The following is a 19,040-nucleotide window of genomic DNA, read 5'->3' as shown; positions in this document are numbered from 1 at the left end:
ATAGGATTGCAGATGATAAACCCCAAATCTAGATTTCATGTTGTACATACTCTGACCTCTCCTACTTTTACAAGCAAACACCAATCGCCCAAACCAACTGCGTAACGCAAAACGATGCCCACCTGCAGAATGTGATAAGGGTCCACCTTCCGAGTTTCCAGTATCTCACAGATATTCATTGGCTTCGGGTTGAAATCTACTTACAAAGTAATGGATCACTGTATAAAAAGGACTGTTGACTGCAAATAAAGAAGCATGTCGAGAAGACAAGGCACATGAAGGATTGACTGACAAACTTAATGTTATACGTCTCGATATTTTTTTTATGGAGCACCTATCTCCTAATCACAGCCTTAACAGGTTTATAAACACGACCATGTCTGTTCTAATTAAATGCAAGTCGTGTGAGTATAGCAACCTAAAGGACGTGGCTCCGAAAGCAGCCTAAAAATGCAAACTAGATTTAAAAGGACTTTTTCAGACCGTCGTTCAGAGCCACATAATTTAAATCATCTGGCAGGCCATGATAGAGCTGCTTGCGGTTGCCGGGTAACAGGTTGTGCTCCCCTTGTGAGTGTTTTGAAAGGGCGTCGTGTGAATTCAGGGTGTGCCGCGCGCATCACGTACCAGACGCATTTCAGGAATCAGGGCACTGTATTGAAATGAGTTGCTGACTGTCTACTCTGAGGTATGCAGACAATCGTCCAGTCCTATTCTTGACATAGGGCTATATTTTAAGTTTACACTGTAATCTTTAAATGCTATCTGTGAAAGAGTTTCTTTTCAGCTGATAAAGACGTGCATAGAACCTGTGCCAACATTTTACCCCTAAGAGGAATGACTTTTTTTGTCTAGCATTGTTAAATACGTAATTGTGAAGTCAAATTAATCCTCAACTACAATAGGAGGGTTGCATTGTACCGTGTTACAGATTTACATTGCGCTTACTACCCCATGTGGGACTCTGAAGCTTTTGCCTACATGGGTAACGCGCTACACCATGTAGGGTGCGATGGGAAGGATGCTGTCATTGATTTGATCCCATATGGCAAGTGTTTCCATGTCGTGCATGATCACCACCGTGCTGCTCATGTTATGAGACACAGCTCATATCCGTAAGTGGATGATGAAGTGTGAGAAACAGGGGCACAGTTTCTTTGTTTTCAGTATGCAGAAAGCTTTGAACAGCTTAGCAGGTCCCTTTATGATATTTATTCTGATAAAATCTGCTTAGCTGGTTCCTGCACTGTGTTCTCCATGCTGAGATTTTGAATACAGTTGTGGCCCTGAGCTGGCATGGTTGGAGGAAAGGAGAAGAAGAGTGATCTGTTGGTATGGGCATTTTTATTATCATCTCATATCTCAGTGTCTGGGAGATGTAAAGAAGCGGTCAGATTGTATAGATGTGTGGGACCTGCAGTGGTGGCCTATATTAAAGTCCTCTGAATTGTCCAACAGTGTGTGATAGATCTCTAGTTTGTCCATGGCCTCTAATTTTGTAATGTTTGTTGCCTCTACAGTGCTGATGATGGGCAACCTTCATAACAGATTTGCCTTATGTGAATTTAAGAAGTACAATTTACAATTTGCAGCTGACTATTGTGTGTTATGGACCTAGAATTATTGTGGGGCATAACTGTTATATATGCAAGTACATAACTATATAATAACACGGAGAAACCATAGGCCAACCTTTCTCAACTTACCTGCATATCGAAAGCAGTTTGCTGGTTGAGTTTTTTCCACTTCATGGGTTGTAAGCTGAGGATTGAGTTTGAGGGTTCGGTTGTTTTCTAGGCTCTGTTGCTGGGATGTGGGTGGTGCAGCTATCTAGGAAATGGCCATGATTTCAACTGTCTTCTAAATGCATATACTCCTGAGTGCTTCTAATGTTGGCTGGCATTGCGTTTCAGAGCTTGGCAACTTGTTCTGAGAAAGCAATGCCTCCAACAGATTTTTGTGTTGTAAGCTAGTATGATAAGTGGTGAAAGCATGCAGTGCAGTGTTTTGTTTGGTTAGTATTTCTTGAATTTATAAATGTATAGGTACTGCAGTTATTTTCGTTGGGAGGGTCTATGGACAATGTAGAGTGCCTTGGACATTGTCCTTCTAGCTATAGGTAGCCAGTGAAGCAAGTACAGGACTGGAGACATGCAACCTATGAGGTGAAGAGGGAAAAGAAGCCTTGCAGCAGCAATTTTGGATGAATTCTATTTGGGGGATGATGAATGCAGATGCTCCAAAGAATAAACTGTAGGCATAGTCAAGCATATAGATTAAAAGTATGAGGACGGCTTGCAGTTTATGTTGGTATGCAAGGTATGGGAAGAAGCAACAGTGTTTTCATTGTGTAGAAGGCACTCTTTCTGACATTAACATGCAGTATCACAGACTGTTCAGAATCCATTTTTACACCTAGGTTTCTAATGCCCCTTGATGATGTTGGAGGAACTTCAAGTTACTTAGGGCATATGGCGGTAGGCTGGCACTTTTGCTATTGTCCACAGGTCATAATCTTTGTCTTTTGGTGGTTATTCATTATCCATGTGTTTAGGGCTTGCAGGCAGTCATCAAGTTGTGAATTGTAGAGGTCTTCGGGGCTAATCATTTTAAAATGAGAAGTGTGTCATCTGCATGGTGTAGGGATTACATATTCAACTGATTTAGGTCATTTCTGGCTATAGTAACTTCAGAAGCATAGTTAGTGAAAAGCCAGGGGCTTACTCTTTGGTAGGTGGGTGTTTCTATTTGTCTGCCCCTCCCTGTATCCCCTCCTTACCCATCCCTAAGAACCTCCCATTCAGTAGAAAGTATTCTTTATTTTCCAGCCACTTTCTTGGGTTCCTCCCACATTAACTACTAAAACGTATACCTCTGTGTGTGGAGATGTACACAGACATGGCAAAGACCTCTGCATAGAGAGGATAGTTGAGGCAGTGGTCTCTGCACAGAGGTTTCTGAACAGCATTTTGTAGTATGAAAGTAGTACTATTGTAGTACTACTAAACATACTACAAAGTGATGTTTTTGAATAGACCCCACTGTATGAAGAGGCCTTTCTTCTGCAAGAGTTCAGGAACAAACTATAGTTCCTTACTTTGGATCCCGTGAAGGTAAACAGGGTCTCAATGAAAACAAGAAGTGGCAGGAAGATGACCCTTTGTCCCCGGCTTCAATCCCCTAACTGGTAGTTGTTAACGAAGTAGAATTTGTTGTGTTGCACGCTCCATCAGCCTGGTTTCCATAGCGTCTTCAACCTCACTGGCTGCACCCATTTTATCACTGAAAAGGGCACAGAAGGAAGGGGTTGGAGCAGTGGTGGAGCAAAACCTAAGGGGGATCCCCTGCAAAGTAGATGGAGGTGCCAATTTCCAACCCCCAGTCAGGAGCTCTCAGGCCAGGGGTCTGCTGCTTGTGCACAGTGCTGGCTGTGCTGAAAGCGCCTCCTGGAGTCCACTCCCCCCCACCCCTGCACCACCAGGGCTGAGGAGGTTAATATTAAACCACTGGGTTGGAGACTGAAGTTCGAGCTCTCACCAGATTGGCCTTCCCACCTTTCACCTGTGCACTGTGCATTGCTGTACTCAAACCTTAGAGGTGAGAATATGTTTCTACTGCTGGAGGGTTTGGGGAACTGGAAGGCAGTGGAAACTATTCAGAGAGAGTCTCTATATGCTGACTATCCCCTAAGAACTGTTAACCTCATTTCCAATAACCCTGTCACTTCCTACTTATTCAGTCTTGTTATTGCCAGCGTATATGTGTACACATATTCCAATATGTAGTCTTAACCAGTGCTTAATTTGTAAAAGAATAAGTACCAGCACTCAAAGTTCCGCTGAATACCTAGGCTGCTTAGTCTTGATTCCTTCTCGTGCCTCTTTCATCCACCATAGACACTCCATGCCTCTTTATCTCACTCTTGCCAGTTTTTTCTCATCCATGTTTTTTTCCTTTTTCATTATTTCATCTTCCTCCTGCTTTCCCTGTGTTGTGTTTTTCTCTTTCTCCTCCTTGCTCTAAGTCTGATGATGAAAAATAAGTATCAGGCCCTAAAAATGAGTGTCAGTGGACTGCACCGATAACCACCGATGCAAACTAAGCACTGAGGGTTACCAAGGATTATCAGGTAACACTTTGTGGGTGACACCAGTTTTCCAATCCTAATTTTCTTTTAAAATATTTGTTAACAGGTATGTTACATCACTGGTCTAATTAAACGAAACAAGGCCACACCAGAAGAATGCACCATCCGGCAACATTAAATATACGAATATCAACCTGTACAACAGTAATTTCAAACGTCAGGCATTTCTTACAGCATTTATTACTTATTTGCGTTGAGTTTGCTTATGATCACTAACATTTATGGCAGAGGCTATAACAGGACACAGCGAAACACAGCAATTTGTCAATGATCACACGAATTAACTGTTTCTCCTCATTTAATGAACTATGATCATAGCATATGTTACAGAATGTATTTTAGTACCACTGCCAAACGATGCACCTCACCATCCGGAGAAAGTCACCCTTCCAGCTTAGAACATTTGACAAATCTGGATGTTCAAAACTGTCTTTCACTAGCACATACCAATTATATATCTGCTGATGCCTCGCTAAGAAGTCTGTAGAGATGATTAATACACACTGAGCATCTGTGGTATCACAATTTTACATTATTTTAGTGTTAGCGCCATCAGCTATTTAACGTTATGTTATTTTACACACTGCTTCTTGAGCGCACATATGCAATGCGCTCCTTGGCGCTAAAATGGTAACCCTTTTTGACAACTCCTTAACGTATTATTACTAGTTGAATAAGATTACTTTTCAATAGTTTTTTCAATGGAGCAATGTAAACTCATTGTGTAAGTTTAAAGGGATAGTGCTTCGTCTTATGGCTGCAGCTATGGAGAACGATGGATCCCGGAATGTGACTCTTCGAGATTTGGGAATGGTGAAAAGAAACCCCAGTGTTGATCATAGGGAATGAACAGGCTTATTCTACGTGAATATGGTGGCCGTATGAGGTTCCCTCATAGATAACTCTGTGAACAATGACCATGGCCTTGAAAGCCACCCAGTGCAGTTAGGAATCCAGTGGAGCTGTCAAGATGGGTGAAATGTGATCTGATCTAGGGAAGTGAAACCACTGCTCAAATGGATGGCTGCAGTTTGAATGAGCAGTAAGAGTATGCTGAGTTGTCCAAGGGATGCCCGGTCGGGAGCACTTCCATAATCTGTCCTGGACTGCACTAGGGCATTGACCACTGGCAGATGAAGTTATTTGTCAATGCACCTTCGAACAGCTTGTAAGGTCTTCAGTTGAAGGAAGCATTTACTGTGTATTTTGTAGACCTGAGTGCCGAGTGCCAAATTGGAGTCCTTGTGAATGCCCAGATTCCGGACTGAAGCTGCTGGCATTATTATTAGAGGTCAGCCGGGATGCTCGTTAAAGAAGAAATGTGCAGTCCCGAAAGCATCTCAGTTTTCGGAGGTTTAAGCTTCCTATTATTGACAGGTATACATCAGAGTGTTTGTCAAAGGCTTTTTGCCAAGGCGGAGGTTCTGTGGGTTCCCTGTTCAGGAGAACCTTTGCTTTTAACCGTGTCCTGTTATGTATGTGCTAACTTCAAATAGCCTTTGTTTACTTTAGAAGTAAGATGGTCCAGCAGAACTGCTCACTCTAGAATGTGGAGACTGGCTTCAGCATTGACCCAAAACAGTTCTGTCACTGTGGGGAAATCGTTTTATTTCTACATGTCTGACACGCTTTTGTTTTCACGATCAAAAAAACACACACAAAGAAAAGGCAATGGCAAAGGGTAGGTTGCGTACCAAACCCCTGCAAAAGAAGGGAACAGTTTCTCAGAGATGGGAAATTGTGTTTACTACCGCCAGGAAAGTAAGCTTTTCTCCTGGCTTAGGGGTGGAAGTACTGGTTGACCATAACGCGAGTATATCACTTCCTGAGAGGCCCAGTTGGCTTTGGATCAGTCGCCCCTCACTCCTGCAGTACCATCCTTGATGATGGGGTGCAGTCCCACAGAAAAGGGCCCAAGACCACAATCAAGGAAATGTGTTCAAGCTGTTAGCGAGTCGGTCCTTAATAAGTAAACTTACACGGGGATGCGTATAGGTCGATGAACCTTTTGACTTGTTTAAGGTGTTCTTACCATAGCTCCAGTATAAAAACAATAATCAATACACAATAACCAATAATCATTAGTCAAATCAATAATCAATGGAGTCAGTAATTGTCACGCACCATGACTTTTCAGCCATGAATAACCACACCTTTAATTATAAGTTTAGTAAGTTTTATTTCCCTTATATTAACAATACTAAAGTCACGAATCTTAATCATCAACTCAAATCAAACTAATTTAATAATGCTTGTTAATCCACAAGTTGCAAGAAACATGATCTAATCAAAGCTTGAATCAAAAGTAATTCCAATGCATCAGCACAAAACATTAGTAAAACCCATTTAAGCAAGCCTAAGATGTCCATAACGTTCAGCAAAATAGTCCGTCAACCACTTGTCTCTGTAATTCATCAGTCGTCATGTGAATAACCTCAACTAACCCAGATTAGCATTAGCATGTGGGGCTTCATGCAAAACAATTTGGAACACGAATTTGGAAAACATCTACCTAAAGAAAGTATTAAGACAGCGCAGTTGGTACCTAAAAAGAAAAGGCATAAAAATACATTTCAGTCATATTGTCATATCTACCTTTCCACGATATGGGTCAGCAATCAGAATCAGTCTTCGTCCTCAGGTCATCAATCGATCAGCAACACATCAGGCTCTCAGTCAGAGAGTATGAGCCCAATGACAGAATCTAAAATCTCTTCTAAGTCTCTTCTTCTCCACAGCGGTCTGCCTAAAAAATCTATTCTGAATCTTTTCCCTCTGTCACGTTGTTATATCAAAGTCACCCAAACTATCCCCCAATTTCCAATTGGTCAATTAATCATACGTTATTACTCTGTCCAATAGTGTCCATATACCAAATCTATGAATTCTAATATTTCACACTTCACACGTCATTGATTGGTCTGCCTTACGATGTTCTCATCCTGCGGCTCGTCAGGTAGCGAATTTCTTGCATCTTCGTCTCCAGCCAGTGTCTTCATTGTCCGCGTCCTGGGAAAGTACCCTTTGCACATTTTACACACAAATCGTTATTTGCAAGAGACCTCATCTTCTGTCTGTCGGTTCCCATAGAAAGCTTCTGCTAAGCATTTTATTAAAACAATGAGCATTTCACACTTAGTTCACTCTGTCAGCATTTGTCATTAAACGCTAAGAAATACAGCTTCTGCATGCGGCCTGGCACCTAGGCCAAGACATTCGCTAAGTTAAGGCCTACAATTAATAAGCTAATGCATAATTCATATCTCTCAATATGACATATTACTACATTAATCTAATACATTTTTCATTATTTTATATGAACTAATAATTATTAATACATTTCGTGAACACTAGTGGCCATTCCCTGAGGTCACAGTTCCAAACGTGCACATTATTTTTCTACGTTATTCATTTTTCTTCATAATTCATTATTCAAAATCAGTAAACATTCATTAATAATTTCTACTTAAGACATCTGCTTCAGCAATCCCTCCTCTGATGACTAAATGTGTGATCACACCAAATTTACCACCCACAATTTTATAATTCTATTTCTTCGACATTTTGTCGTCTTCTTGAATTTTCCCTATAGATTCTTTCTCTATTTCTTTCTTCTCTCCTCTGATTCTTTTTAGACCTTTTCAATGTAATTCTTTTATATAATTTGCATAATACCCATATTCCTAGTAGCCAATTTATAACAATTAATATTCACTGTATAATTTTCAATAGTACCTCATTCCAAATACTACTAAGCCAATTTCCCACTGAAGCAAACCCCTTACCAACCTTCTCCCAAACACCTGGTTCTTTCAACTCCTTCAAAACACTACTTGTGTTAGTCAGATTAGTAAGTAAGGGGCAGATGTAGGAAACCTTTGCGAGTCGCAAATGGGTCGCAGTGCTATTTGCGACCTCTCAAAAAGCGAAATGGGATGTACAAATCCCATTTCGGAGTACCAAATATCGATGCAACCCATTACTGACTCGCAAAAATTGCGACTTGATTTTGCGACTCGCAATTACGAAGTCGCAACTTGCGAGTCGCAAACCGAATGCACAAGCCAGTCACAAATTGCGACTAGTCGCAAAAAGCCTGTTTAGCACACCAAGATTAGCACTGATTCCGAACAGGTGGTAACCAGAACCAAAGTATAAAAGGAGACCCAGAAGGCATCTGGTTTTCTCAAAATGGCTGCACTATACGTGATTGCATGGAGGAGGAGAGTCCAGGCTACCCAGCAGAGGAGGAGGAGGCAGAGACAGGAGAGGATATACCGAACCAGGCAGACACCATTTCAACAAACTGAGGATGAGATTTATGATAAATACAGACTGAGCAGTGCAGTTATCCTAGCGATCATTGAGCTGCTGAAACCTCAGCTTGAACACCAGACAATGCGCGGCTGCGCCATCCCCACACATGTGCAAGTGCTATGCTCACTGCACCTCTTGGCCTCGGGTAGCTATCAGGGGGTGATTGCAGTAGCAGGTGGGGTATCCCAAAGTGCCCTCTCAAGATTCTTCAGACGTTTCCTAGATGCCATACTCGCACACATGTCCAGATATATATACATTCCCAGGAATGAGGCAGAAATTAACAGCACCAAGTTGGACTTTTACAGAATTGCCAACTTCCCCCATATAATAGGGTGTGTGGACGGGACACATATACCAGTTTGCCAACATGCAAATCTGGAATATGTGTTCCGCAATAGGAAATGTACCCACTCACTAAACATCCTGGTGGTATGTGACACCCATAATGTAATTACTGACATTGTGGCTAAATATCCAGGGAGTACACATGATGCATACATATTCAGGCACAGTGGGATACACCAATGCCTAGAATGTGGGAAGTTTGGCAAAGGCTATTTATTAGGTACTGGCGAGTACACTCTGATGCCTAAAACACATGTTACAGCGTAACCCTGTTAGGCCCTGTTAATTTTGCCTCTTTTGTCACACAGGTGACAGTGCATATGCCCTGAGACCATGGATACTCACCCCATATCTAACACCTGGCAATCAGAATGACCAGATCTGTCATAGAGAGGACGTTCGGCTTGTTGAAGTCACGGTTTCCTATGCCTGCACAAAAGTGGAGGGGCACTCCAGTATGCCCCAGAAACTGCATGCAAGATTGTTGCTACTTGTGCCATCTTACACAACATTGCCACCAGACGTGGGCTATATCTCACCCAGACGACACAGATTCAGAGGCTGAGGAGGAAGAGCTACCACATCGACAGCCTGGGGATGGAAGCATCGCAATGGAGGGCAGACAGAGATGGAACCACATTGCAACCCACTACCTTGGCAGGTACGTGGCAACTGTGACAACACTCACTAATGTAAGACACACATAGCCCATTTGTGTAGTTCAACAAATTATCCCTTTAATTTCAGGAATATAATGGGGAAACTATAGTCAACTAAACTGCATGAAGACAGCAAAAAGTATAGTCTGACACATTTAGTTCATGTGCCTCATTCACAACACAGATTGGTAGCTCACAGCCTCCTGCGACTACGGTCACCATGGCTCAATCCAGGTTGGTCCCCTGATCCTTGCCGGGCACTGCTACTCCGCAGGATTCGTGCATCAGTGGCAGACACACTGCTGACACTGGAGATCTCCTCGCTATCCTGAGGAGTATCGCCACTGCCCCTTGCTGCCTGGCTGGTCTCTAGCAGGTCCACTGCATGGCTGATGTGCCCAAGTCCTCTTGCCACATCACCTGCAAAATGGCCAAGTTCAACCTGCAGCTTCACTGTGCGCCTTGACAGTCAGGTTGTTGTGGTAGCAAGGCGCCCAATTGAAACACTTAGGCGGTTATTACAACTTTGGAGGAGGTGTTAATCCGTCCCAAAAGTGATGGTAAAGTGAAGGATATACCACCAACCGTATTACGAGTCCATTATATCCTATGGAACTCGTAATACGGCTGGTGGTATATCCGTCACATTTGGGACGGATTAACACCTCCTCCAAAGTTGTAATAACCCCCTTAGTCTGTCCAAATGGGCAGCAGTGTTGCACTCCCTGCACCTTGCATGTGCCACCATTTCCCTGACCAAGTTGTTTATGGAAGAGGTAAGGTTTGCCATGTTTGCGTTCATAGTAGTGAACTGGTTGTCTACATTGGCAAAACCCTGGGAGAGTGTGTTCTGCAGTCTGTTGAGGTTACGATTCATCACCCGCATGTGTCTGTTTTGGAACCGGTGACTTTGCAGTAAGGATGCCTCCAGTCCCAACAATCCAACAATTGCTCGTCAGTGATATCCTCCTCACTCGCTGACTGCATTGGGCGTTGCTGTCTACACACAGAGCCAGCTGACCTATGTGGTTGACTCTCCCTCATCATTGGCCCCGGTGTCACATTGGCTGCCTCTAAACCCAGATCAGGCTCATTTATATCCTCTGGTGCATGTTGGACGGGTGGTGTTGTCATGCACTCCCCAGCAGTTTCTGTGGCAGCCTCGTGTTGTGTGTGTGTGGCTGGTTCATCTACCTGCACAGTAGCGCTGTTGGTGGCTCTTTGTGGGAGACCTGTGGGACACAGGGGAAACACTGTCAGTGCCTCACATATGTTTGATGCCTAAAAATAAAAATGTCTCAATATTTGGACTACTGTACTACATTGCCCACAATGCACTGTTTTATAGGTTGCAAAATGGGAATGGAGCTAATCTGGAGGTGCATGCTTATGTGTACTGTGGTTGTGTGCATGGTGCATAGAGTGGTGTAAATCCGTTAATTTTGGTACTTACTTTTGGATGTTCCTGGAGCTGAACTGTCAAGGTCTCCAATGCCAAGTACTGCCTCCGGCTCCAGAGTGGTCTCCACCATGGTTTCGATGGCTGTAGGGGGTGGTACTGTAGATGGGCCTCCTCCAGTGCCATGCATCTCCCTCATACGCTCAGCCACCCTTTCCTTGGACCTGGAGCGGAGGTCATACCACCTTTTGCGGACCTCATTTATTGTGCGGTGGCTGACTCCAATGACATTAATCTTGGTGAGGATGTCCTGCCTGATTTCTTTCTTTTGGCTGTCAGGGACACTCATTGCTGCCTTTCCAAACAATACATCATGGTGCAGGCAGCACTCCTCTGTTAGCACCTCTAGCTCCTTCTCTGAAAACTTCAGTTTTCTTTTCCTGCCAGCACTGGGTGTCTCCTTGTCCTGAGATGCCATTGTTGCAGTAGTTCCTCTAAGCTGGGTGTGACTCTGCAGTTTGGGCTCGGTAGGCTCCTCCCTGTTCCATGGGGGTACTTCCTGGTTCTGATGCCATCACTCAGAACCAGGAAGTGGGTTTTACACCATTTTATTTGCACCTGTGTGCAATTTGCGAATCAGTCGCAATTTGCGACTCCGGACCACACCCTTGTGCAATTTGTGACCTCGCAAATTGCAAAGTCGCAAATAGTGACTTCACAAATTGTGAGGTTGCAAATTGCGGTGCGACTCCGCACCAAATCGCTATTTAGTCGGAAATAGCGATTCGCAAGGTGTCGCTATTTCCGACTCACTAATTTTTTTGTTCCTACATCTGGCCTTAAGTCTCTTATCTCTTCACTGTTGTTAGGTATATAACCGCAGCAATGCCTAGAGTTAATCATTTTACAGACTCTGACATTTCCGCTAAAAGAATGTTTAAAGCAAGACGATTTTGAAGAGTCATAGCTCTATCCGCAGCCAATTCAGTATCTGTCAGGAGTAAAGCCCCTGAAAAAGTTGTCAGCATGTTATCCAAAATAGTAGACAATTTTTAAATCTTAATCGATTTAGGATGACTCCCACTGAAGGAATCACTGCACCGAATATATCTCCCACTATTGCAGAAGAGGTCTCCCTCCTCTGTCTCTTATGATGTAATTCTGTCATCTTTGGAAACTTTTTCAAATCATCCATCTGGTAAATCTTTGGGAATACTATCCCCAAATAAAATGTCCCATACCATCCTCTTGGAAGACGGTAATAAGCATTAAGCCCACAGATATAATATATCAGCAGAATCGCAGGGTCTTGCCCATTCAACATAAATGTCCATTCACTCTGAAAAAAAAACAGATGCCTACATTCACTCGTAACACAAATAAAGTGTTAGTGCGCGACTTTGGCCTATATAAACAATGCTTTCCTACGTGTAATGTATCTAAAGCTAATTTCCCTTGCAGTTTAATTGCAGTGTAAGCATAATCATTTTTGTAAGTCCTTTTCTCTAAGCCTTTTTCTAATTTCTCCTGCATTGCCTTCCTCCTGTCATCAGTATGATCTAAGAAGCTTTTCTCTAATGGTGTAAGCAAGCATGTGAGATTATTCTTGTGAGCATAAGCTGTCCCAAACGTTAATGTAGGTTCAAAGAATCCTCTAACTAACACTATGGGGGTCATTACAACATTGGCGGTAAAAGCCGCTTACCGCCGTGCAGAAGACCGCCAACACACCGCCGCTGCCGCGGTAAACCACCACGGTCATTATGACCCACAACTCGGAAACCGCCAAAATCCAAAATACAGACACCCACAGAAGTCCGCCACACCAAAGGCCAGCGATAAACTGGCGATAACCAAACCGACACCGTCACGCCAACAGAAATATGCTCACACTATCACGACACACGAATCCACGCAGCGGTCTTTCAACCGCGGTATCCCATTTGGCGGTACACACCGCCGCGCTCAAAATACACACACTCCTACAAAACACAGCCACATTGGACAAATCCAAATACACATACCTGATACACATACAAACACCACTCCCACACACCCTATACAATATAAAACACACACCCACAAACCCCCACCACAAAAAATTCGGGACGACGCACAGAGAGAGAGAGACCATATAGAAGAATCGAGCACCCAGAAGCACATATTACCATCACCCACACAAATACCACGCACTTCACACAACACACCAATACACATCACCACACTTATCACCACACATTCCACCCCACACATCACCTACACCACCCCATGGCACCGCAAAGACACCCCAGGTTTCACCCACAAACCCCCACCACAAAATAATCGGGACGACGCACAGAGAGAGAGACCATAAAGAAGAATCGAGCACCCAGAAGCACATATTACCATCACCCACACAAATACCACACACTTCACACAACACACCAATACACATCACCACACTTATCACCACACATTCCACCCCACACATCACCTACACCACCCCATGGCACCGCAAAGACACCCCAGGTTTTCGGAGGAGGAACTCAGGGTCATGGTGGAGGAAATCATCCGGGTAGAGCCACAGCTATTCGGAGCACAGGTGCAGCAGACGTCCATTGCAAGGAAGATGGAGCTATGGAGCAGAATAGTCGACAGGGTCAACGCAGTGGGACAGCACCCAAGAAATCAGGATGACATCAGGAAGAGGTGGAACGACCTACGGGGGAAGGTGCGTTCCGTGGTATCCAGACACCGGATTGCAGTGCAGAAGACTGGCAGCAGACCCCCACCTCCTCCCCCAGAATTTACAACATGGGAGGAGCAGGTCTTGGCGATCCTGCATCTTGAGGGCCTCGGCGGAGTATCTGGAGGAATGGACTCTGGTAAGTCACATCTTCACTACTTCATCCCCCCCACCCCACCTGCATGCCAACACATACCCCCACCCTCAGCCTCACCCCCATCACTCCTACTCCTAGCAAATGTCCCACCATCACAACCCACCCATCCCAACACCAAGCCCTGCATGCGACCACAAAGCAAGGACACCCATCACCAAAGCATGCCCACTGCACATACCCATACCCCCTCCCAAACCACCGAAACAAAAGCCCCCACACAGGAATGCAAGCACTGGGGGACACGGGCACCCACCCATTGCACACCATTCCACACACAGATGCAATAATCATGCTTTTATACCCCTGCAGGGCCCCTACGCAACGTCACCGCACAGGAGGGTCCACAAATGTCCACCCCCCCAGAAGAGGGATTAAACCCAGATCTGTGACTGGGGGTGAATGTTTGACAATGTTCAGCATTCCATCAATCACTTGTTGTTTTTGCATTTGTCGCCCTAAGTGGGAAGGGTATGCCCAGATGTGGGTCCCGTGCTTCCCATGCCACTGGATTCAAGCTAGCCTGGCTGATGAGGGGTGAAACCCCGAAACCGGTCCCAGGATGCTTGTTTCCAGTCCAGGGAAGACCTGGCCTAGCAGTTCGGGCTGGACTGTTCCCATGGGGAACAGGGTCAAGACTGATTTGCATATGGCTGGGTCCAAACTGGAATGGCATGGGCAGCAAAAAAACGATGGATTAAACCCAGATCTGTGACTGGGGGTGAATGTTTGACAATGTTCAGCATTCCGTCCATCACTTGTTGTTTTTGCATTTGTCGCCCTAAGTGGGAAGGGTATGCCCAGACGTGGGTCCCGTGCTTCCCATGCCACTGGATTCAAGCTAGCCTGGCTGATGAGGGGTGAAACCCCGAAACCGGTCCCAGGATGCTTGTTTCCAGTCCAGGGAAGACCTGGCCTAGCAGTTCGGGCTGGACTGTTCCCATGGGGAACAGGGTCAAGACTGATTTGCATATGGCTGGGTCCAAACTGGAATGGCATGGGCAGCAAAAAAACAATGGATTAAACCCAGATCTGTGACTGGGGGTGAATGTTTGACAATGTTCAGCATTCCGTCCATCACTTGTTGTTTTTGCATTTGTCGCCCTAAGTGGGAAGGGTATGCCCAGACGTGGGTCCCGTGCTTTCCATGCCACTGGATTCAAGCTAGCCTGGCTGATGAGGGGTGAAACCCCGAAACCGGTCCCAGGATGCTTGTTTCCAGTCCAGGGAAGACCTGGCCTAGCAGTTCGGGCTGGACTGTTCCCATGGGGAACAGGGTCAAGACTGATTTGCATATGGCTGGGTCCAAACTGGAATGGCATGGGCAGCAAAAATACGATGGATTAAACCCAGATCTGTGACTGGGGGTGAATGTTTGACAATGTTCAGCATTCCGTCCATCACTTGTTGTTTTTGCATTTGTCGCCCTAAGTGGGAAGGGTATGCCCAGACGTGGGAGGGGTGAAACCCCGAAACCTGTCCCAGGATGCTTGTTTCCAGTCCAGGGAAGACCTGGCATAGCAGTTCGGGCTGGACTGTTCCCATGGGGAACAGGGTCAAGACTGATTTGCATATGGCTGGGTCCAAACTGGAATGGCATGGGCAGCAAAAAAACGATGGATTAAACCCAGATCTGTGACTGGGGGTGAATGTTTGACAATGTTCAGCATTCCGTCCATCACTTGTTGTTTTTGCATTTGTCGCCCTAAGTGGGAAGGGTATGCCCAGACGTGGGTCCCGTGCTTCCCATGCCACTGGATTCAAGCTAGCCTGGCTGATGAGGGGTGAAACCCCGAAACCGGTCCCAGGATGCTTGTTTCCAGTCCAGGGAAGACCTGGCCTAGCAGTTCGGGCTGGACTGTTCCCATGGGGAACAGGGTCAAGACTGATTTGCATATGGCTGGGTCCAAACTGGAATGGCATGGGCAGCAAAAAAACGATGGATTAAACCCAGATCTGTGACTGGTGGTGAATGTTTGACAATGTTCAGCATTCCGTCCATCACTTGTTGTTTTTGCATTTGAGGCCCACAGTGATGACTGCAGCTCTGTCGACCTGGATCTAGATGACCAGCCCGGCCCATCGGGGACCTCTGGACAGTCGGTTCCCCTCACACAGCCACAGGCCACTGCAGACCTACCCCCCTCTGGAAACACCAGCACAGCACCCACCCAGCGGGCCCACACCTCTGTCTCCAGGACACGTCAAGCAGCAGTGTGTTCACCACTACAGGGCACCCAGGTTAACCCACCACCCCAACAACAACAGGGACCTGGGGGCAGTGGCAATGGGCACACGGTCCAGGGGACAGAGGCCCAGGGAAACAGGGGAACTGGGAGGGCTGCTGTGCGACAGAGTGGGGACAGGCCCAGGGAACCCACTCTCCACGAGGCCCTCTCCTCCATCATGGGAGCATACCACCACTCCCAGGAGACGATGGCTACGGTACTGGCCAAGTTTCAGGAGACCCAGCGCATGCAGGAGGAACAGTATTTGGGCTTCAGGGAGGAACTCAGAACCATCAGCTCCGCCCTGGGCACCATCGTAGGGGTGCTGAATCTGGTAGTGACCACTTTGAGGGACTCTGTGGCACCACAAAGGGCCCCTGACACTAGCATGGACCAAGAACTGCACACCACCTCCGCCGGTGCTAGTGGACAGGAGGCACCACCACAGGACCAACAGGCCACCAGCACCCCACCCCCTGCAGAAGGAGAACCACCCAGCAAGCGGTCCCAGAGATCCAGGAAGAGGACAGAGTAAGATGCCAAGACCCCCGCCAAGAAAGGATACCACCCTGATAGTCATCCCACTGTCCCACTTTGTCACCCTGTCCATCCTTAAACTGCCCCAGCTCCACTTCCCAGACCCATTTGGACAATGCACCTGTGAGACTAATAGACTGGACTCTGCCATGGACATTCCTCCACCATCACCCCTCACCAATTTACAACCCCCCTTCAATAATTAGCACCTTAATAAACACCGTTATTGCACAAAACAATCAGGAGTCTGTCTGTGAATGTGAATATGTTTATCTGTAATTACAGTGCCAAAATGCTTATTTACATTGTGATGCCAACATACCAATGTCACACAGCTGTAGTCCATGGGGAAACAAAGCAGATGTCACACTGTGGGACCCAGATCTCTGAAATCGTAAAGGAAAGTGACAACTCAGTTACCATACACTGGGTGAAAAGGACAGACAGTACAGAGGTATGTTGGAGATTTTTTGCTTATGCAGGGTCATCCTCAATCTTTTTGCCTCCTGCCTCCTATTTTATCTGACCTGTTGCTGTTGGCTTTTGAACTCTGAGCACTTTACCACTGCTAACCAGTGCTAAAGTGCATATGCTCTCTGTGTAAATTGTATGTAATTGGTTTATCCATGATTGGCATATTTGTTTTACTGTTAAGTCCCTAGTAAAGTGCACTAGAGGTGCCTAAGGCCTGTAAATCAAATGTTACTAGTGGGCCTGCAGCACTGGTTGTGCTACCCACACAAGTAACTCGGTAATCATGTCTCAGACCTGCCACTGCAGTGTCTCTGTGTGTATTTTTACACTGTAAATTCGACTTGGCAAGTGTACCCACTTGCCAGGCCTAAACCTTCCCTTTTCTCACATTTAAGGCAACCTAAGGTAGGCCCTAGGTAGCCCCAAGGGCAGGGTGCAGTGTATGGATAAGGTAGGACATATAGGCGGTCATTCTGACCCTGGCGGTCAAAGACCGCCAGGGCGGAGGACCGCGGGAGCACCGCCGACAGGCCGGCGGTGCTCCAATGGGGATTCACCCCCCCTAAGGGGCCCAGCACCAAAGTCATGCAGACTTCTATTGCAGGATGCATGACAAGGTGGTCCCTAAAACTGAAAACACAACATGGCACACAGTCTGTGTACCATGTCCCCTAAACGCGACTGCGCCGCCGAGGGGATTCCGACCCCCCCTACCGCCATCCAGATCCCGGCGGTCCGACCGCCGGGAACCGGATGGCGGTAGGGGGGGGTCGCGGGGCCCCTGGGGGCCCCTGCAGTGCCCATGCCACTGGCATGGGCATTGCAGGGGCCCCCGTAAGAGGGCCCCTAAATGTATTTCACTGTCTGCTGCGCAGACAGTGAAATACGCGACGGGTGCAACTGCACCCGTCGCACAGCTTCCACTCCGCCGGCTCGATTCCGAGCCGGCTTCATCGTGGAAGCCTCTTTCCCGCTGGGCTGGCGGGCGGCCTGAAGGCGACCGCCCGCCAGCCCAGCGGGAAAGTCAGAATTACCGCCGCGGTCTTTCGACCGCGGAACGGTAACCTGACGGCGGGACTTTGGCGGGCGGCCTCCGCCGCCCGCCAAGGTCAGAATGAGGGCCATAGTAATGTGGTTTATATGTCCTGACAGTGAAATACTGCCAACTTCGTTTTTCACTGTTGCAAGGCCTGTCTCTCTCATAGGATAACATGGGGGCTACCTTTAAATATGATTAAAGTGTAGATTCCCCTAGACAGTAGATGGACATGTGGAGTTTGGGGTCCCTGAACTCACAATTTAAAAATACATCTTTTAGTAAAGTTGATTTTGAGATTGTGCGTTTGAAAATGCCACTTTTAGAAAGTGAGCATTTTCTTGCTTAAACCATTCTGTGACTCTGCCGTGTTTGTGGATTCCCTGTCTGGGTCAGGTTGACAGTTGGGTTGTTTTTCACCTCACACTAGACAGTGACACAAAGGGAGCTGGGGTGTGACCTGCATTTCCTGATTAGCCATCTCTGCTAGGAGGGAGGGGTGGAGTGGTCACTCTTATCTGAAAGGACTGTGTCTGCCTCTGACAATGCAGACTCCGACCCCCTGGTGTGTGTCTGAGGCCTTGCCTGGGCAAGGTAGGATTTCACAAGTAGGTGTGAGTCCCTTTTGAAGAAAGGTGACTTCAAAGACTAAAATGGGTGTAAGAAGGGCACCTAAATCTACAGACTTTAGAAACACTTCTGGAACCAAGAGGAACCTCTGCCTAGAGAAGAGCTGATAGCTGAGGAGGAAGTGCTGCCCTGCCTGTGACTGTGCTTTATGGAGCTCTCCTGCAGTGCTGCTTCTGCCAGAGTAAGAGGGCAAAGACTGGACTTTGTGTGCCTTCCATCTTGTGAAGAAATCTCCAAGGGCTTGAGTTAGAGCTTGCCTCCTGTTGTTTGAAGTCTCAGGGACAGCAAAGACTTCTCTCTGCCAGCACCTGGAGTCTCTGGAGAGACTCCTGCTCTAACAAGTGGTGCCCTATCCAGTCCCTGGGCCCTTGAAAGGAAAGCTGGTG

The sequence above is a fragment of the Pleurodeles waltl genome, chromosome 8, assembly GCF_031143425.1.
Source record: "Pleurodeles waltl isolate 20211129_DDA chromosome 8, aPleWal1.hap1.20221129, whole genome shotgun sequence".
NCBI classification, from domain to species: domain Eukaryota; kingdom Metazoa; phylum Chordata; class Amphibia; order Caudata; family Salamandridae; genus Pleurodeles; species Pleurodeles waltl.
Note: the sequence above shows the minus strand (reverse complement) of the source record.